Genomic DNA, 21,823 nt, shown 5'->3' on the forward strand with positions numbered 1-21,823 from the left:
TTCCCACAGATACAGTAGAAATACACCTACACGTGGAACTGCTCCTACAGAACACCCACTGAACGCTGGCAGAAAACGTCCGACCTCCAAAAAGGCAAGAAACTCCCCCCGTACTTGGGTAGGGCAAAAGAAAAAAGAAATAACAGAGACAAAAGAATAGGGACGGCACCTGCACCAGTGGGAGGGAGCCGTGAAGGAGGAAAGGTTTCCACGCACTAGGAGCCCCTTCGCGGGCGGAGACTGCGGGGGGCGGAGGGGGGAAGCTTCAGAGCCACGGAGGAGAGCGCAGCCACAGAGGTGCGGAGGGCAAAGCGGAGAGGTTCCCGCACAGAGGCTCGGCGCCGAGCAGCACTCACCAGCCCGAGAGGCTTGTCTGCTTAGCCGCCGGGGCGGGCGGGGCTGGGAGCTGAGGCTCGGGCTTCGGTCGGATCGCAGGGAGAGGACTGGGACTGGTGGCGTGAACACAGCCTGAAGGGGTTAGCGCACCACAGCTAGCCCGGAGGGAGTCCGGGAAAAAGTCTGCGGCTGCCGAAGAGGCAAGAGTCTTTTTCTTGCCTCTTTGTTTCGCGGCGGGCAAGGAGAGGGGATTCAGAGCGCCGCCTAAACGAACTCCAGAGAAGGGCGCGAGCCGCGGCTATCAGCGCGGATCCCACAGCAACAGGGGCGCAGAGGGAAAATCGGAGAGACTCCCGCACAGAGGCTCGGCGCCGAGCGGCGCTCACCAGCCCGAGAGGCTTGTCTGCTCCCCCGCCGGGGCGGGCGGGGCTGGGAGCTGAGGCTCGGGCTGCGGTCGGATCGCAGGGAGAGGACTGGGGCTGGCGGCGTGAACACAGCCTGAAGGGGTTGGCGCACCACAGCTAGCCCGGAGGGAGACCTGGAAAAGGTCTGCAGCTGCCGAAGAGGCAGGAGACTTTTTCTTGCCTCTTTGTTTCGCTGCGCGCAAGGAGAGGGGATTCAGAGCGCCGCCTAAACGAACTCCAGAGAAGGGCGCAAGCCACGGCGATCAGCGCGGACCCCAGAGACGGGCGTGAGACGCTGGGGCTGCTGCTGCAGCCTCCAAAAAGCCTGTGTGCGAGCACAGGTCACTCTCCACACCAACCCTCCCGGGAGCCTGTGCAGCCCGCCACTGCCAGGGTCCCGGGATCCGGGGACAACATCCCCGGGAGAACGCACTGCGCGCCTCAGGCTGGTGCAACGTCACGCCGGCCTCTGACGCCGCAGGCTCGCCCCGCCTCCTCTGTACCCCTCCCTCCCCGCGGCCTGGGTGAGCCAGAGCCCCCGAAGCAGCTGCTCCTTTAACCCCGTCCTGTCTGGGCGGGGAACAGACGCCCTCAGGCGACCTACACGCAGAGGCGGGTCCAAATCCAAAGCTGAACCCCAGGAGCTGTGCGAACAGGGAAGAGAAGGGGAAATCTCTCCCAGCAGCCTCAGAAGCAGCGGATTAAAGCTCCACAGACAACTTGATGTACCTGCATCTGTGGAATACCTGAATAGACAACGAATCATCCCAAATTCAGGAGGTGGACTCTGGGAGCAGGAGATATTAATTTTTCCCCTTTTCCTTTTTTTAGTGAGTGTATATGTATATGCTTCTGGGTGAGATTTTGTCTGTATAGCTTTGCTTTACAATAGCTTTATTTTACTTCACTATATTATAGCCTCTTTCTTTCTTTCTTTCTATTTTTCTCCCTTTTACTCTGAGCCGTGTGGACGAAAGGCTCTTGGTGCTCCAGCCAGGCATCAGGGCCGTGCCTCTGAGGTGGGAGAGCCAACTTCAGAACACTGGTCCACAAGAGACCTCCCAGCTCCACGTAATACCAAACGGCAAAAATCTCCCAGAGATCTCCATCTCAACATCAAGACCCAGCTTCACTCAACGACCAGCAAGCTACAGTGCTGGACATCCTATGCCAAACAACTAGCTAGACAGGAACACAACCCCATCCATTGGCAGAGAGGCTGCCTAAAATCATAATAAGGCCACAGACACCACAAAATACACCACCAGACGTGGACGTGCCCACCAGAAAGACAAGATCTAGCCTCATCCACCAGAACTCAGGCACTAGTTCCCTCCACCAGGAAGCCTACACAACCCACTGAACCAACCTTAGCCGCTGGGGACAGATACCAAAAACAACGGGAACTACGAACCTGCAGCCTGTGAAAAGGAGACCCCAAACACAGTAAGATAGGCAAAATGAGACGACAGAAAAACACACAGCAGATGAAGGAGCAGGCTCAAAACACACTGGACTTAACAAATGAAGAGGAAATAGGTAGTCTACCTGAAAAAGAATTCAGAATAATGATAGTAAGGATGATCCAAAATCTTGGAAATAGAATAGACAAAATGCAAGAAACATTTAACAAGGATGTAGAAGAACTAAAGAGGAACCAAGCAATGATGAAAAACACAATAAATGAAATTAAAAATACTCTAGATGGGATCAATAGTAGAATAACTGAGGCAGAAGAAAGGATAAGTGACCTGGAAGATAAAATGGTGGAAATAACTACTACAGAGCAGGATAAAGAAAAACGAATGAAAAGAACTGAGGACAGTCTCAGGGACCTCTGGGACAACATTAAACGTGCCAACATTCGAATTATAGGGGTACCAGAAGAAGAAGAGAAAAAGAAAGGGACTGAGAAAATTTTTGAAGAGATTATAGTTGAAAACTTCCCTAATATGGGAAAGGAAATAGTTAATCAAGTCCTGGAAGCACAGAGAGTCCCATACAGGATAAACCCAAGGAGGAACACGCCAAGACACATATTAATCAAACTGTCAAAAATTAAATATAAGGAAAACATATTAAAGGCAGCAAGGGAAAAAAAACAAATAACACACAAGGGAATCCCCATAAGGTTAACATCTGATCTCTCAGCAGAAACTCTGCAAGCCAGAAGGGAGTGGCAGGATATACTTAAAGTCATGAAGGAGAAAAACCTACAACCAAGATTACTCTACCCAGCAAGGATCTCATTCAGATTCGATGGAGAAATTAAAACCTTTACAGACAAGCAAAAGCTGAGAGAGTTCAGCACCACCAAACCAGCTTTACAACAAATGCTAAAGGAAATTCTCTAGGCAAGAAACACAAGAGAAGGAAAACACCTACAATAACAAACCCAATACATTTAAGAAAATGGGAATAGGAACATACATATCGATAATTACCTTGAATGTAAATGGATTAAATGCTCCCACCAAAAGACACAGGCTGGCTGAATGGATACAAAAACAAGACCCATACATATGCTGTCTACAAGAGACCCACTTCAGACCTAGGGACACATACAGACTGAAAGTGAGGGGATGGAAAAAGATATTCCATGCAAATGGAAATCAAAAGAAAGCTGGAGTAGCAATTCTCATATCAGACAAAATAGACTTTAAAATAAAGACTATTACAAGAGACAAAGAAGGACACTATATAATGATCAAGGGATCGATCCAAGAGGAAGGTATAACAATTGTAAATATTTATGCACCCAACATAGGAGCACCTCAATACATAAGGCAAATACTAACAGCCATGAAAGGGGAAATTGACAGCAACACAATCATAGTAGGGGACTTTAACACCCCACTTTCACCAATGGACAGATCATCCAAAATGAAAATAAATAAGGAAACACAAGCTTTAAATGATACATTAAACAATATGGACTTAATTGATATTTATAGGACATTCCACCCAAAAACAACAGAATACACATTTTTCTCAAGTGCTCATGGAACATTCTCCAGGATAGATCATATCTTGGGTCACAAATCAAGCCTTGGTAAATTTAAGAAAATTGAAATCATATCAAGTATCTTTTCCGACCACAACGCTATGAGACTAGATATCAATTACAGGAAAAGATCTGTAAAAAATACAAACACATGGAGGCTACACAATACATTACTTAATAACGAAGTGATTACTGAAGAAATCAAAGGGGAAATCAAAAAATACCTAGAAACAAATGACAATGGAGACACGACGACCCAAAACCTATGGGACACAGCAAAAGCAGTGCTAAGAGGGAAGTTTATAGCAATACAAGCCTACCTCAAGAAACAGGCAACATCTCGAATAAACAACCTAACCTTGCACCTAAAGCAATTAGAGAAAGAAGAACAAAAAAACCCCAAAGCCAGCAGAAGGAAAGAAATTATAAAGATCAGGTCAGAAATAAATGAAAAAGAAATGAAGGAAACAATAGCAAAAATCAATGAAACTAAAAGCTGGTTCTTTGAGAAGATAAACAAAATTGATAAACCATTAGCCAGACTCATCAAGAGAAAAAGGGAGAAGACTCAGATCAATAGAATTAGAAATGAAAAAGGAGAAGTAACCACTGACACTGCAGAAATACAAAAGATCATGAGAGATTACTACAAGCAACTCTATGCCAATAAAATGGACAACCTGGAAGAAATGGACAGATTCTTAGAAATGCACAAACTGCCGAGACTGAACCAGGAAGAAATAGAAAATATGAACAGGCCAATCACAAGCACTGAAATTGAAACTGTGATTAAAAACCTTCCAACAAACAAAAGCCCAGGACCAGATGGCTTCACAGGTGAATTCTATCAAACATTTAGAGAAGAGCTAACACCTATCCTTCTCAAACTCTTCCAAAATATTGCAGAGGGAGGAACACTCCCAAACTCATTCTACGAGGCCACCATCACCCTGATACCAAAACCAGACAAAGATGTCACAAAGAAAGAAAACTACAGGCCAATATCACTGATGAACATAGATGCAAAAATCCTCAACAAAATACTAGCAAACAGAATCCAACAGCACATTAAAAGGATCATACACCATGATCAAGTGGGGTTTATCCCAGGAATGCAAGGATTCTTCAATATACGCAAATCAATCAATGTGATACACCATATTAACAAATTGAAGGAGAAAAACCATATGATCATCTCAATAGATGCAGAGAAAGCTTTTGACAAAATTCAACACCCATTTATGATAAAAGCCCTGCAGAAAGTAGGCATAGAGGGAACTTTCCTCAACATAATAAAGGCCATATATGACAAACTCACAGCCAACATTGTCCTCAATGGTGAAAAACTGAAACCATTTCCACTAAGATCAGGAACAAGACAAGGTTGCCCACTCTCACCACTATTATTCAACATAGTTTTGGAAGTGTTAGCCACAGCAATCAGAGAAGACAAAGAAATAAAAGGAATCCAAATCGGAAAAGAAGAAGTAAAGCTGTCACTATTTGCAGATGACATGATACTATACATAGAGAATCCTAAAGATGCTACCAGAAAACTCCTAGAGCTAATCAATGAATTTGGTAAAGTAGCAGGATACAAAATTAATGCACAGAAATCTCTTGCATTTCTATACACTAATGACGAAAAATCTGAAAGTGAAATTAAGAAAACACTCCCATTTACCATTGCAACAAAAAGAATAAAATATCTAGGAATAAACCTACCTAAGGAGACAAAAGACCTGTATGCAGAAAATTATAAGACACTGATGAAAGAAATTAAAGATGATACAAACAGATGGAGAGATATACCATGTTCCTGGATTGGAAGAATCAACATTGTGAAAATGTCTCTACTACCCAAAGCAATCTACAGATTCAATGCAATCCCTATCAAACTACCACTGGCATTTTTCACAGAACTAGAACAAAACATTTCACAATTTGTATGGAAACACAAAAGACCCCGAATAGCCAAAGCAATCTTGAGAACGAAAAATGGAGCTGGGGGAATCAGGCTCCCTGACTTCAGACTATATTACAAAGCTTCAGTAATCAAGACAGTTTGGTATTGGCACAAAAACAGAAATATAGATCAATGGAACAGGATAGAAAGCCCAGAGATAAACCCACACACATATGGTCAACTTATCTTTGATAAAGGAGGCAAGCATATACAGTGGAGAAAAGACAGCCTCTTCAATAAGTGGTGCTGGGAAAATTGGACAGGAACATGTAAAAGTATGAAATTAGAACACTCCCTGACACCATGCACAAAAATAAACTCAAAATGGATTAAAGACCTAAGTGTAAGGGCAGACACTATCAAACTCTTAGAGGAAAACATAGGCAGAACACTCTATGACATACATCACAGCAAGATTCTTTCTGACCCAGCTCCCAGAGAAATGGAAATAAGAACACAAATAAACAAATGGGACCTAATGAAACTGAAAAGCTTTTGCACAGCAAAGGAAACCATAAACAAGACCAAAAGACAACCCTCAGAATGGGAGAAAATATTTGCAAATGAAGCAACTGACAAAGGATTAATCTCCAAGATTTACAAGCAGCTCATGCAGCTCAATAACAAAAAAACAAACAACCCAATCCAAAAATGGGCAGAAGATCTAAATAGACATTTCTCCAAAGAAGATATACAGATGGCCTACAAACACATGAAAGAATGCTCAACATCATTAATCATTAGAGAAATGCAAATCAAAACTACAATGAGATATCATCTCACACCGGTCAGAATGGCCATCATCAAAAAATCTAGAAACAATAAATGCTGGAGAGGGTGTGGAGGAAACGGAACACTCTTGCACTGTTGGTGGGAATGTAAATTGATACAGCCACTATGGAGAACAGTATGGAGGTTCCTTAAAAAACTACAAATAGAACTACCATACGACCCAGCAATCCCACTACTGGGCATATACCCTGAGAAAACCATAGGTCAAAAAGAGTCATGTACCAAAATGTTCATTGCAGCTCTATTTACAATAGCCAGGACATGGAAGCAACCTAAATGTCCATCGACAGATGAATGGATAAAGAAGATGTGGCACATATATACAATGGAATATTACTCAGCCATCAAAAGAAATGAAATGGAGGTATTTGTAATGAGGTGGATGGAGTTAGAGTCTGTCATACAGAGTGAAGTAAGTCAGAAAGAGAAAAACAAATACAGTATGCTAACACATATATATGGAATCTAAGGGAAAAAAAAAAAAAAGGCCATGAAGAACCTAGTGGCAAGACGGGAATAAAGACACAGACCTACTAGAGAATGGACTTGAGGATATGGGGAGGGGGTGGGGTGAGATGTGACAGGGTAAGAGAGTGTCATGGACATATATACACTACCAAATGTAAAATAGATAACTAGTGGGAAGCAGCCGCATAGCACAGGGAGATCAGCTCGGTGCTTTGTGACCACCTAGAGGGGTGGGATGGGGAGGGTGGGAGGGAGGGAGATGCAAGAGGGAAGAGAAATGGGAACATATTGTATATGTATAACAGATTCACTTTGTTATAAAGCAGATGCTAACACACTATTGTAAGGCAATTATACTTCAATAAAGATGTTTGAAAAAAAAAAAAAAAAGATGATTTTCATTTAAGGTATGTTAAGTTTAAGGAGATGGTCAAAAATACTAGTAGAAAAACAGTACTGGAAAAACCAGAAGGTAACTAGAATGACAATCAATAGGATTAGTCTAAAACGAAAGAGCTAGACAGAAGCTATAAAGATATTAAATAGGAGAGTAAATATACTAAGCTATGATCAGCTAGTACTGGCTTTGTATCAATAATTGTATCAATAATTTTGGTGGGGAGGGGAATCAAATAGTGACCAACATTAAAAAGTGCAGTTTTCCCATTTAAAAAAATTTATCAGAAAAGCCAACCAAAAGCTAAGAAAAAGGTTCCCAAACTTTCTCCATTTAGGAAATCCTTAGTCTTAGTAATTTTTTCATAGCACCCGTAGGCCAAAAGAAATACTTAAGTAGGAGGGTTCAAACCACTTAAGTGTTAATGTCCTTATAACTTAGTGCTTGTTGGGCACTGTACAAATTCTCAAACCTGGAATCAAATTGGACAACATGACACTCTAGTATCCTGTTTCATACAGTAGTTGCTTTTTATCAGAGCAACCTCTAAAAATACAGCTTTGCAAAAACATGACATTGTAGAAAGGAATGTGTCAATCTAATGTTGAAACTGTGAACTACCTCAAACTATCAGTTCATGCTTGAGTTCAGTGGCACTCTGGGCCACCTCAGCACACAGTTTGGGAAACTGGGAGCAAAGGGAAGGGGCCTAAAAAAAGAGAAGAATAAAAAGTAATGGGAGAGGAGCAAAAGAAAGTTCTTATTAGCATGGTTAACCACAAGAGGGCAGCACAACAGTTGGTAGGGGCCGCACAAATGTGGGGGGGGGTGGGGAGAGATGATAAGGGTCAAACCTTTCCACAAAAAGGCTCTAAGACCCCTTTACCAGTTCAAGACATAATAGTCCTTTTCCTCCTTATACTAAAGAGGAAGAAACAGTGGTCACTGGCAGATCACCTTATGCAGTCATTGTGCCCTTCTCTGAATATCCTTTGCCTGCCCAGCCATGACTTTCACAGTAGCCAAGCAATGTACTACTCTGCATGCATAATCTTATTCAATCCTCACAACAATCTTATAAAAAAGTGAGACTCAAAGAGATTTTAAATAATACCACTATTAAGTGGCAGGAACACCAGAATTCAAACCCAGATCTGACCCCAAAGCCAATGTCCTTCCCTATTCTGCCTCAAAAGCATCTCACCTTTCAGCAATAACCAGGTGAAGTAGGGAAAAGATCATGTTCCCATCCTATACCTGAGACACCTGTCTTAAATCACTAGGAAAAACCAGTAAATGAAACAGACTATTCCTTAACAGGTCCCTAAAACATGCTAAGTAACTCCAAACACAGGACACTCAGAGCCAAAACAAGCATTATATGCTTAACTAGTCAGCAAGTACTGTAGCTTTCCTGTACAGGTAAATACTTGTTAAGGCAAATGTTGGACACATCTGCTTTGCAGATATATTACACACTAAAAGATATGTGCACATACAAGCAAGTGATTCTCATACAAGCAAGTGATTCTCATACCTAAAGTGGTAAAAGGTGAAGGGGGTAGGGAAAGGGAGGCCAAAGATTGATTATTCATCTTCATATCTGTTGGGTGTTAGAATATCTGCAGTAGCCCAATAACTCACTTGTACAAACGTATTATGAAACCAAAAGCAATCGTCATCGCTCTTATTCCCACTTGTAGTTTCCTTCTCCACATTTTTCCTCCCCTCTGTGACATACTCAGCTGCCTCTATCCTTTCATTCAGAGAAAAGGAGTTTCTCCTGACAGATTAATAACCACCGGAAAGCAACATGGGTAAATTCAACAGACACAGCAAACTTAAGCAGATAAAACCATTCACGAAGCATTCAGTGTGGTAGCAGAAACCCCAGCAAGAGCAGCTAACGTGTCCTCTCAATACGTATCTCTTATTACTTGAAAATGTTCCTCGTTCAAAGATCAACAATCTTTGGCTGCTTGAGGAGAAAGGGTAACGGACAACGTTTTCTCTGCAAAGAAAGACAATGTACAATCAGCAGAGAAACAAACAATTAACGTTTCTTAAAGGATCCAAGAGCAACAATAACCCCCAAAATTACCCTCCCAGAGCAATATTCAAAGTTCAGTACTGCCATTTTCAAAGGGGTAAGCAACAATGAGCCCTGCCTGTCGACACACGCTTCCAACCTTCCTATGCACAACAGCTCGAGACACCCTCGTCTTTACTGCAGCGAAAAAAGACAGCAGCCAGGATCGCATACCCACCTTCGCGGGAAGGGGAGGAAGGGCCTCTTCTGCATAAGAGAAACAGATCACATCTTGTTGCCTTGCCTGCTTCCGAAACCTTAAAAAAAAAAAAAAAAAAAAGGCAGCAGTTACTACCGCAGAAATCCAGGGGAAATAGATGCTCTTTTCTAGGCTGTTCACATGTCTAGAAAATTTTCAAGAGGGATAAGTAAAGGGGGAGGGGGAATATCAGACACATAAGGATGCAAATATCAACGCAAGACACTCCGTTGTAGGTTCCCTTTTAAAGAGGAGGATTTTCTTGCCGAGAAGTTTACTGCCACTAGCGAGGGGAAAGCGGGGATCAGGAGGTGGGAGGGAGGGTGAAGAGAGAACTGCTGCCCTCCACCAGGAGCCCAGGCAGCAATAACACCCACCCGCTGCACGGATCAGGCGACGAGGACGCGGCCCGAGGCCGCAGGGACTGCTCCTACCCGGCGCCTCCGCCCGGCCACGATCTTCGAAGCCCCTGGAGCGGGCAAGCGTCCGAGCGACCGCCAGGCTGGGCCCTCGGGGGCCCTCCCGTGCGGGTTCTGCTCCCACTCACATCCCTCGGCGGCGAGGACCGGGCCTCTCCCTGCGCGGCGATAGCAGCCCTCCGCCCCGACGCGCGCCGCAAGTCCGGGCCCCGGGGCCGAGTGGCCGAGGCGGCGGCACGAACTGACGAGCGAGCCGGGAGCCGGCCCAGCCTCTCAGCGCCCAGGGAGGCCGTTAGCGGAGGCCGCTGCTTGCCCCCTTCTGCTCCTCTTCCTCTCTCCTTCCTGCAGCCCACACCACTCCCACTTAGGGCAGCCGGGAAGCCCGTCACAGTCGTCGTCTCCACCCTCTCCCGAGCCACACCGTCTTCTCAGCGCCGCAGGCGACACTCTCTGGGACGTCCTATTTACGTCCGACTCAGCCTCCCAGTTGGCCTCGGGTCCGGCAGCCGGTTCACGGCTGGCTGAGGCCGCCTCGGAGCGGGGCGGGGGCGGGGGCGGGCGCCTGGCGTGCGCCCCCGGACTGCGCGTGCGCGCGTGTGCCGCTCCACCCAGGCCGCGCTTTCCTCGGCGCGCGCCGAGGGGCCGACGGGGACTGACTACGCAGGAGCGTGGCTTCTCGGGAAACCGGCGAGCGTGCGCGGAGATTCCCGCGGTGGCCCCTGGGCGTGAGCGGGTGGGGGGACTTGAGCTGGGCTGGGCCCTCCGCAGATGGCCGTGTGCGTGGCCGCCGCCCGCCGTGGAGGCGGCTGGGAATGAGTTAGCCACGCCGGGAAGGCGCCCCTGGCGCACAACCTGGCACCGCAAAGAGACTTTCCCCTCCCGCGCACTGTTGTCTTTTTCTGCTTTTGCTCCCACGTTCGGGGTGCAGCAAACCTGCCCCTCCACAGTCCAGGCCGCTAGGCCGAGAAAAGTAGCGCCGAGGGTTGGGGCAACGCGTTCATACGCACCGTTTCGCGCCAATGCAATTCCGTGCGCCTGATTCTAATCAGTCACCTCTGCTGGAAAGGGGTGAGGGTGGGATGAGGTGCCCAGATGCCTGTGGAATGGCGGCAAGGCCTGGCAAAGGAGGAGAAACAACTTCCACCATCCCAAAGAGCCTCATTCATTCATTCAACAAATATTTACAGAGCACCTACTGTGTGCCACGCTGTAGGACCCCAAGGATGCTGTGTGAACACAACCCACATACTCTTTGCCCCACTGGAGCTTGTATTCTGATAACGCGACAAAAATGCTTTTAATTTATCCGTATAATGTGCCAGAGTACAACTGCCGCTAGGAAAAGTAAAGGAGCAGGAAGTGAGGAGGCAGTGTGCTATTTTAGTTATAGTGGCCAGGAAAGACCTCCCAGAGAAACTAACGTTTAAGCAGAGATCTGAAGGATGAGAATGAGCCAGTCCTGTGGCTATCTGGGAAAAGAGTTTCATGCGGAAACACTAGCAAAGGCAAAGACCCTGAGAAGGGAAGGTGCTTGGCAAGTTCAAAGGACCGGGAAAGAGGTCACTGTGGCTGGAGGACAGTGAAGGAAGGGGCAGTGGTAAGAGGTGAGGCCGAAGAAGTAGCCTGTGACCCAGCTGTGTAGGGCCTTTTTCACTCATCATCAGCCTTCTTTCTGTCAATCTGAAAAAAAAAAAACCATGCATTTATAGCCCCTGTTTCCCCATACAAATGATGCTGCGATTCAGGTCAAGCTTGTATTTAATGGTTTCTTTAAATAAACCTCACCAAAGCGACTCCTGCATTTCTTCTTACATAAGACCCATTGCAAAAGGTCTTTGAGCAAATGATAGCAGGATAGGAAATGACTTGAATTCACACTGACTTCTTTAAAGTAAGTAGTGAACTAGAGCCCTGTTTTCTCCTAAGAAGGGATTTACAGGGGAACTGCATTCCTATGGCTACTGTCTGACAAGCAAAATATGCTGGAGAGTTCTTGGTTGTTGTTGTTCTCGTTGTTTAATTTCTAAAAAGAAATTAGAAATAGGAGTTGTGACTCAACAGCAAATCTAAAATCTGCTTAGAATGTTAAGGTTGAAATTACAAGCAGCAACCACCATGAAAGTTCCCTTTTCCTGCAAACAAAAACTGTTAACTGGAGTAGAAACCAGAACACAGACCCACATAAAGAACATAAAGTGCTGAAGGTGGCCTTAATGTTAGGGTTAAAATGAAAAGCGTCTGAACTGTGGAAATGGAAGCATTCTCTTTGGGAGGGGTGGGGGGCAAAAGCCTGTTTAAGAACTCTAAACAGTACAGATACATTCATTGTAGTAAATGATGTTTCTATATTTTGCAATGATGTGTTTATTCAACCATGCATGGTATCTGTTACTCCACTGCCTTTTTGCAGGGAAAGGGCATTTGGAACTAGTAAATATTGAGGTTTTCTTGTGGGGGAAGGGATTCTTTTTTATAATAGTGGTTTGGATAGGGAAGACAGGGTGGGCAAGGGAAATATATTAATCATAGGCTTGTAGACGAGAAATCAATCTACCCATACAGAGAGATAAGGTGACTTGCTTAGTGTCATTCTACTAGTGAAAGCCTCTCTCCTTACCAAAAATACTATGATTTTAAGCCAATATTACCCTGGAATGTTTAGCTCTTTTCACTCTGTAGAGAACTTTTAAACTCTTTATGTGATCCCTGGTAGTGACATAGCTAGAAATTTGCTCCCAGGGCGAATGTTTCAGAAAGTTTCCTCTATTCTTTGATAATGGTAAAAGAGGATTCCAAGACATTTGACCAAGTCTTTCAAGACGTTCTTTCACACAACATGGAGAAACAAGAAATGTGAGTTGGGTTGGATGATAACACATTTAGATTCAAAACTGATTGTATGGCCATATCTCGAAGTAAAAATTAGTAGCCAGTTGTCAAGTATGGGGTGTTGTGCCACAAGTTCTGTCATTCTACTGCAGTAGAATATGGTGGCAGTGGCTCCTGACTGCCATTCCCTAACCCACACCTGCAACAAGACTGACAGAATGTGTTAGATGGGGCTTTGGCATTCACTTCTTTTTAAAGTCCTTAAGTGGTTTCAGTGCAAAGGTTGGAAATCCATGGCTCAGCGTTTAGGAACTTAAGCTTGAGAGTCTGGCTGACCCAGGTTTGAATCACTGTTTTCACCAAGGAAGTCATTTAAATTTTCTAAGCTTCCATTTCGTCATCAGTATAATGAGGATAAGAATATCTTCTTTGAAGAGCTGTTTTGAAGATTAGATGAAAAAGTATTTTTAAACCCTTAGCACAGTTACTAAATGCCTATTATGGTTGTGGTGGGGACAGTTTATAGATATCCCCAAGCTGGGGGGTATAAGAAATATGCTGGATTTTCTCAGTAATCCTGAAGTATTTGTCACAGTTTATCGTGTGACACGGAACTGTGTGGGCAGGAATGATAAGGGCTGAGTTGTAACAGAGATAAACGCAAAGACCTGCATTTGTATTTTAAAAAAAAACAAAACTATGCCATTAACTGATGAAATAATGAAAACATTCTCAAGAGGAGCATAAATGTGAGAGCAGAAAAAGATATAGGCAAGTCCTTCCCCTTGGAAGGGGAAACAGGCTCAAGCAAAAGATTGGGGATAGATTCACAAGTTAGTTTCCTTCCACGGTAGAGAAGATGTACTTTTCTGAAGGCATCAGCTATGGAGAGAGGCTAATTTATCCCAGGTCTAGTAATATAAACCGAAAGACAAAGTCAGGAGTGTGAATCAGGTAGACGGACAAGCAAGCAATGTTTTTTACTTTGAATCATCCAGATATTTTAGGACTATTCATTTCAAAGTTTGGTTGGATATGGCAAAAATTATCTTCAAAATTTCCTCTGCCTTTTATCATATCTATATCTCTACATCAATCCTTTCATTCTTCATTATAGTCCCAAAGAAAAAGGTGTTCCTGACAAGCAGGTCCCTCCTTCCCTTAAGATAACTGAATAAGTTTAATGTTGGTGCATAAAAACTAAAATAATTTCCCCATCTGTAAGCCAGGAATTAATAACCTCCTTCAGGTAAGGATGATTATTTGGCAAAATATGCAAAATGTCTATTATAATTATGCTGTACTTTACAAAAAAATTTAACTTAAAACATTTGAGGTATAGTACCAATTCACTAAAAATATTTTTCTTTATAAAAGGATCCATACCAAGATTCACTCTTCAAAATAGAAATTCCCCTTGCATAATTATTAGTGTACAGAGTGTTAATTCCTGAGTCCTTATTTAGATTAAGGATTCTGCCTTCTTTCTTTGAGAACTGTCCTCTTCACCCAGAGTAGTCAGCCTCTAGCCCCTGTGTTACGGTTTGTGACCCTGCTACCCACACCCCTTGATCGCACCATGAGTTGTCACCTGACTCAAGCTGAGCCATTCATGATCTCCCTCCTGAGGAAGTTGGAACTGGGATTCAAAGACAGTTGCTCAGACTTTTTTGTTCTCTTAAAGTGAAGTTACCCATGCTCTAAAATTATGGCTGCCATTTGTATTCATGTACATGGAGTTGCACAGAAAGCTGACTTGCTTTGGGGGAAAAGAATTGACACAGACAGAAGAGAGAAAAACAAGAGTTCACCAAGAATGAATCCTCTTAGCTTTTCAGCTTCCTCTTCCTTATAAGGCCCAAAGAAACTTCCTGTATTTGGTATCTTGAAAATACTTCCTTATGACAAATTTCCCTTTTTAACTTGAACCCGATCTAGTAGTGTCAGAGTACTTGCAATGAAATAACCTGGAGTGAGACAGATATTATAGTACACTGATGAGAAGAAAAGAAAAAGAAAAGAAAAAAATATTCTTCAAATTACAACAGGGAAAATGTATGTCTTTTTTTTTTTTGTAATATGAGCTCCTCTCATTTATTTTTTTGATTCAAAATTTTTGTAGATTATACTCCATTTAAAGTTATTATAAAACGTTGGCTATATTCCGTGTGCTGTACTGTATGTCTTTTAAAAATCCAATTTACCCACCAATTTTGGAATTCTATCTTCAATCATAAAGTCAAGCATAACTATACAAGCATTAGTCACAATCTAAGACATTACACAGAACCCATGGGTTAGCAGAAAATAAAGATACCTCCTCCTATAAAACATCACTCCTGTCACCACTGTTCAATTTTCTTTTCTAAATCGCTTCACTCTACTTTCTCTGTAACAATAATTTTGTGAGTTTTCTGGGCCATAGTTATAATAATTGCTGTGGTCACTCCACGCTATCTACACGACTGACCAAAGGAAAATCTGATTTGATATTAGAGCATCATAATGATGTGGTTAAATACTCTGAATTTCAGTGTTACCTGTGAAATACATAAATGGACCAGAAAATGCTGCATGACGTAGTTCTCAATTTTAACTTCCACTCCTAACTGGTTACATACCTCCAGTGTCTATAATTTGTCCTTAACTAGACCTTTTTCCCCCCCTTTCTCTTGATGCCTTCTCTTCCTAAGGTTTTGAGGCTGTGCTCCTTTATCTCTACATCATGAGAGTTGATCAAAGGGAAAACCAGTGTTTTCCTCCTTGCAGGGGCAGCTGGCGCTGAGGGAGCACCTTCTTTCGGGTAGTCTTACTTTATCCACGTTTCTGTCCTTTCAGTTCTCTTCTGGACCTAAGGCCTATCACAGTGACCTATGCCTGAATATGTTTACCTGAAATTTTTTTTTAAAGTCACCTACGTCTTTCTGGACTATTGTTGAGATTATGCTAATTGAATGACTATGAGGTGCTTTAAAGCCCACTGAATCAGTCTCATGCAAAAGTCATACATTTTAAATAACTGTTATTAATAACTGATCAGACTGCAAGCCATTTATTAGGGGTTGAATTCTGTCCCCCAAAAAGTTATGTTGAAGTGCTAACCTCCTGTACCTGTGACATGTGGAAATAGGATATTTGTTTGTAATTAGGTTAAAATGAGGTCATTAGGGTGGGTCCTAATCCAGTAGACCAGTGGCCTTATGACTAGAGAAGACAGAGACAACAGGGAGAAAACAACCACGTGAAAGGGAGGCAGAGATTGGAGTGATACATTTATAGCCAAGGAACACCTGGGGCTACCAGAAGCTGAAAGAGTCAAGGAAGAAATCTTCCCTAGAGGCTTTGGAGGGAGCATGGCACTCCCAACACCTTGATTTTGGACTTCTAGCCTTCAAAACTGTGAAAGAATAAATTTCTGGTGTTTTAAGCCCCCAGTTTGTGATATTTTGTTTCAGCAGTCAAGGAAACTAATATACTACCCTACATTCCTCAAACTGAAACTGAGAAAAACCAGGAGAATAACTTTCTTCTTTCATCCACACCTAATACTGTCTCCCACTGAACACTGATATAACCATTCATTTGGAGAATAAAAACAAATACTATTTCTTTGGTTTCTCCATTTGTGTAATAGTGGTTTTGTTTTTTTTTGACTTTTGTTTTGTTTTGGTTTGGTTTTTTTTCCTCTGTCGCCTTCATCTGTTATAAATCAAGCATGAAATGATGTAATAGTCCTCAGGCAAACTCTCTGGCTAGGTATTCTAATGCTACAAGAACTTTAGTATTGTGTGCTTTCCACTTAGATACCAATTCAGCTCTTTTACTACCCACAGGAAATGTTCTGGGGATCAACAGCACTACAAGTGATAAAGTTTTTAGTAGGAATGATAACTTTGGAAAAATTTTTAAATAACTGCTAATTACTGGAATAGACACGTTTTAAGGCTTTTGAAAGGTTGTCTTGTACATTTTAGCATCTATTATCCTCATTAAAGGGCTTATAAGTATATTTGTTGAGCAAGCTACTTTTTTCCTTTTTGATCCCAAAGTAAACATTAATACATACTACTTGTGGTAAATCCAACTAATATGGAAGATAAAGTATACAAAGTGGAAGTTCCTCTTGATCCTCTTTTCCTAGCCCTCTTTACTTCCCAGAGGTAACCACTGATAACTATTTCGTGTGTGACTTTTCAGAATTTTTTCTAAGCATTTTCCTACTTATTTCCTATAGATTTAGTTTTGAACTCTATAAACCAAATAGATAATTCTATACTTTTTTGTGTTACCATTTTTTCACTTAACACCTTCTGAAGACCTTTCATTTCAACATTTATTGCTTTCCCTCATTCTTTTTAACTTTTTACACAGTGTCCAACAAAATGGGTAATCATAACTTACCAAATAATTCCCCCATTTATGAACATTTAGGTTTGTAATTTTCACAATTAAAAACAGTGCTAGGACTTCCCTGGTGGCACAGTGGTTAAGAATCCGCCTGCCAGGGGCTGCCCTGGTGGCGCAGTGGTTAAGAATCTGCCTGCCAATGCAGGGGACACGGGTTCGAGCCCTGGTCTGGGAAGATCCCACATGCCACGGAGCAACTAAGCCCATGTGCCACAACTACTGAGCCCACGTGCCACAACTACTGAGCCCGCCTGCCACAGCTACTGAAGCCCGCATCCCTAGAGCCCATGCTCTGCAACAAGAGAAGCCACCGCAATGGGAAGCCCGCGCACCACAACAAAGAGTAGTCCCCGCTAGCCCCAACTAGAGAAAGCCCGCACGCAACAACAAAGACCCAATGCAGCCAAAAATTAAAAATAATTAATTAATTTTTTTAAAAAACAGTGCTAAATTTGAACGTCATTGTACATACATTCCATGGGCACAAAAGTATTCCCTAGGATAGACAATTAGACTCTCTGAGCCAAAAGAAATATATATTTAGAATTTGGTGGCTATTGCCAAATTGACTTTCAAAAATCTCATACTAGTATATCAATGCCCATTTCTCTACAATCTCACTAACTCTGGATATTATGAATCTTTAATTTTAGGTAATTTAAATTCCAAATAACATTCATTCTAATCGATCGACATATATTTTTTAAAACACCTATTATATGACAGGTAGTCTGCAAATGTTAGACATTCACTAGTTTGTCACACAGCCACTATTCTACCTATCCTTGCCTCCATAATTTGTCTTTAATACATTTTAAAGGAGACATAATGTTAGATCATAAAATTCACCAACCATCTTGATCAAGCAATTATTCAATCATATTCAAATATAGTTTTGAAATTAGCTTCCTTGTACCATTTTTCTTATGGGAGAAAATGATTCCTTTGGGAAAATGCTGGTGAAATAACAAAGGCCAGAGATTTTTACTAGCTGGGGATTCTTTTTTTTTTTTTTTAATATTTATTTACTTATTTATTTGGCTGCGCCGGGTCTTAGTTGTGGCACGTAGGATCTTAGTTGCAGCATGCGGGATCTAGTTCCCTGACCAAGGATCGAGCCTGGACCCCCTGCATTGGGAGCACGGAGTCTTAACCACTGGACAACCAGGAAGTCCCCTAGCTGGGGATTCTTTATTCAACCTTTCTGAACTTCTGTTTCCTAGTCTCCACAATGAGAATAATATGGGTGCCTACCTTTTAGAACTAATTTCAGGTTTTAATGAGATAACATAGAGAAAACAACAAATTCCTGATGGTAATGTCACAGTGCGTGCAACACACCAGTCATGCTTGAAGAGCTTTATACGTATTAAATCATTTGAGCCTCACAACAACTCTAGGAGATGGCTACCTCTGTTATCTTCATTTCAAAAATAAGAAATTGAGACCAGAGAAGAACTTTCCCAGGGCCTTCCAGAAACTCTGCAGAGGCAAGATTGAATCCCAGAAGACCTGGCTTCAGAGCTAACTCTCATACCAACTCCACTATACTGTCTCCTGTAGAGGTAATCAAGCAATAAATATTATTTCCTTTATTCTTCGTGCATTATACCAGAGTCTATGAGATACACATCCCTACCTACAGGATGTTAAATATGCTGATAGAAGATGATTCATTAAAATCTTTTTTTTTTAACATCTTAATTGGAGTATAATTGCTTTACAATGGTGTGTTAGTTTCTGCTGTATAACAAAGTGAATCAGCTATATGTATACATATATACCCATATCCCCTCCCTCTTGCGTCTCCCTCTCACCCTCCCTATCCCACCCCTCTAGGTGGTCACAAAGCACCGAGCTGATCTCCCTGTGCTATGCGGCTGCTTCCCACTAGCTATCTACTTTATATTTGGTAGTGTATATACGTCCATGCCACTCTCACTTCGTCCCAGCTTACCCTTCCCCCTCGCCATGTCCTCAAATCCATTCTCTACATCTGTGTCTTTATTCCTGTCCTGCCCCTAGATACTTAGGAACCTTTTTTTTTTTTTAGATTCCATATATATGTGTTAGCATACAGTATTTCTTTTTCTCTTTCTGACGTACTTCACTCTGTATGACAGACTCTAGGTCCATCCACCTCATACAAATAATTCAGTTTCGTTTCTTTTTATGGCTGAGTAACATTCCATTGTATATATGTGCCACATCTACTTTTTTTTTTTTTTTTGGCATTCTGGTCAATTTTTTTTTTTTACTTTTATTTATTTTTTTAAACATCTTTATTGGAGTATAATTGCTTTACAATGGTGTGTTAGTTTCTGCTGTATAACAAAGTGAATCAGCTATACTTATACATATATCCTCATATCTCCTCCCTCTTGCATCTCCCTCCCACCCTCCCTATCCCAGCCCTCTAGGTGGTCACAAAGCACTGAGCTGATCTCCCTGTGCTATGCGGCTGCTTCCCACTAGCTATCTATTTTACATTTGGTAGTATATATAAGTCCATGCCACTTTCTAACTTCATCCCAGCTTACCCTTCCCCATCCCCATGTCCTCAAGTCCATTCTCTATGTCTGTGTCTTTATTCCTGTCCTGCTCTTAGGTTCTTCAGAACTTTTTTTTTTTTAGAGTCCATATATATGTGTTAGCATACAGTATTTGTTTTTCTCTTTCTGACTTACTTCACTCTGTAGGACAGTTGTTAGGTCCATCCACCTCACTACAAATAACTCAATTTCGTTTCGTTTTATGGCTGAGTAATATTCCATTGTATATATGTGTCACATCTTCTTTATCCAGTCATCTGTCGATGGACACTCAAGTTGCTTCCATGTCCTGGCTATTGTAAATAGAGCTGCAATGAGCATTGTGGTACATGACTCTTTTTGAATTATGGTTTTCTCAGGGTATATGCCCACTAGTGGGATTGCTGGGTCGTATGGTAGTTCAATTTTTAGTTTTTTAAGGAACCTCCATACTGTTCTCCATAGTGGCTGTATCAATTTACATTCCCACCAACAGTGCAAGACGGTTCCCTTTTCTCCACACCCTCTGCAGCATTTATTGTTTCTAGATTTTTTGATGATGGCCATTCTGACCAGTGTGAGGTGATACCTCACTGTAGTTTTGATTTGCATTTCTCTAATGATTAGTGATGTTGAGCATCCTTTCATGGGTTTTTTGGGAATCTGTTTATCTTTGGAGAAGTGTCTATTTAGGTCTTCTGCCCATTTTTTGATTAGGTTGCTTGGTTTTTTTATTGAGCTGCATGAGCTATTTGTATATTTTGGAGATTAATCCTTTGTTGGTTGTTTCGTTTGCAAATATTTTCTCCCATTCTGAGGGTTGTCTTTTCTTCTTGTTTATGGTTTCCTTTGCTGTGCAAAAGCTTTTAAGTTTCATTAGGTCCCATTTATTTATTTTTATTTCCATTTCTCTAAGAGGTGGGTCTAAAAGGATCTTGCTGTGATTTATGTCATAGAGTGTTCTGCCTATGTTTTCCTCTAAGAGTTTGATAGTGTCTGGCCTTACATTTATGTCTTTAATCCATTTTGAGTTTATTTTTGTGTATGGTGTTAGGGAGTGTTCTAATTTCATTCTTTTACATGTAGCTGTCCAGTTTTCCCAGCATCACTTATTGAAGAGGCTGTCTTTTCTCCATTGTATATTCTTGCCTCCTTTATCAAAAATAAGGTGACCATATGTACGTGGATTTATTTCTGGGCTTTCTATCCTGTTTCATTGATCTATATTTCTGTTTTTGTGCCAGTACCATACTGTTTTGATTACTGTAGCTTTGTAGTATAGTCTGAGGTCTGGGAGCCTGAGTCCTCCACTCCACTTTTCTTTGTCAAGATTGCTTTGGCCATATGTGTATGGGTTTATCTCTGGGCTTTCTATCCTGTTCCATTGATCTATATTTCTCTTTTTGTGTCAGTACCATACTGTCTTGATTACTGTAGCTTTGTAGTAGAGTCTGAAGTCCAGGAGCCTAATTCCTCCAGCTCCATTTTTCTTTCTCAAGATTGCTTTGGCTATTTGGGGTCTTTTGTGTTTCCATACAAATTGTGAATTTTTTTGTTCTAGTTCTGTGAAAAATGCCATTGGTAGTTTAATAGGGATTGCACTGAATCTGCAGATTGCTTTGGGTAATATAGTCATTTTCACAATGTTGATTCTTCCACTCCAAGAACATGGTATATCTCTCCACCTGTTTCTATCATCTTCAAATTCTTTCATCAGTGACTTATAGTTTTCTGCATACAGGTTTTTGTCTCCTTAGGTAGGTTTATTCCTAGGTATTTTATTCTTTTTGTTGCAATGGTAAATGGGAGTGTTTCCTTAATTTCTCTTTCAGATTTTTCATCATTAGTGTATAGGAATGCAAGAGATTTCTGTGCATTAATTTTGTATCCTGCTACTTTACCAATTCATTGATTAGCTCTAGTAGTTTTCTGGTAGCATCTTTAGGATTCTCTATGTATAGTATCATGTCACCTGCAAACAG

At 42.0% G+C, this 21,823-nt stretch overlaps 1 protein-coding gene across 7 annotated transcripts in view; it reads right to left on the minus strand.

Annotated features, from left to right (window-relative positions):
- The window catches only part of JAK2 (Janus kinase 2), a 265,376-nt gene that overhangs the window by 153,445 nt on the left and 90,108 nt on the right, over positions 1-21,823 (minus strand). For 3 of the 7 annotated variants that reach the window (XM_057547977.1, XM_057547975.1, XM_057547978.1), the window contains one exon: positions 9,635-9,713. The gene's annotated coding sequence lies outside the window, so the exon portion shown is untranslated. Of the gene's footprint in view, positions 1-9,634; positions 9,714-10,032; positions 10,625-21,823 lie in introns of those variants that run through there. The other 4 variants (XM_057547972.1, XM_057547973.1, XM_057547976.1 and 1 more) reach the window with 2 other exon arrangements.

The sequence above is a fragment of the Balaenoptera acutorostrata genome, chromosome 6 (genome assembly GCF_949987535.1).
Source record: "Balaenoptera acutorostrata chromosome 6, mBalAcu1.1, whole genome shotgun sequence".
NCBI classification, from domain to species: Eukaryota; Metazoa; Chordata; class Mammalia; order Artiodactyla; family Balaenopteridae; genus Balaenoptera; species Balaenoptera acutorostrata.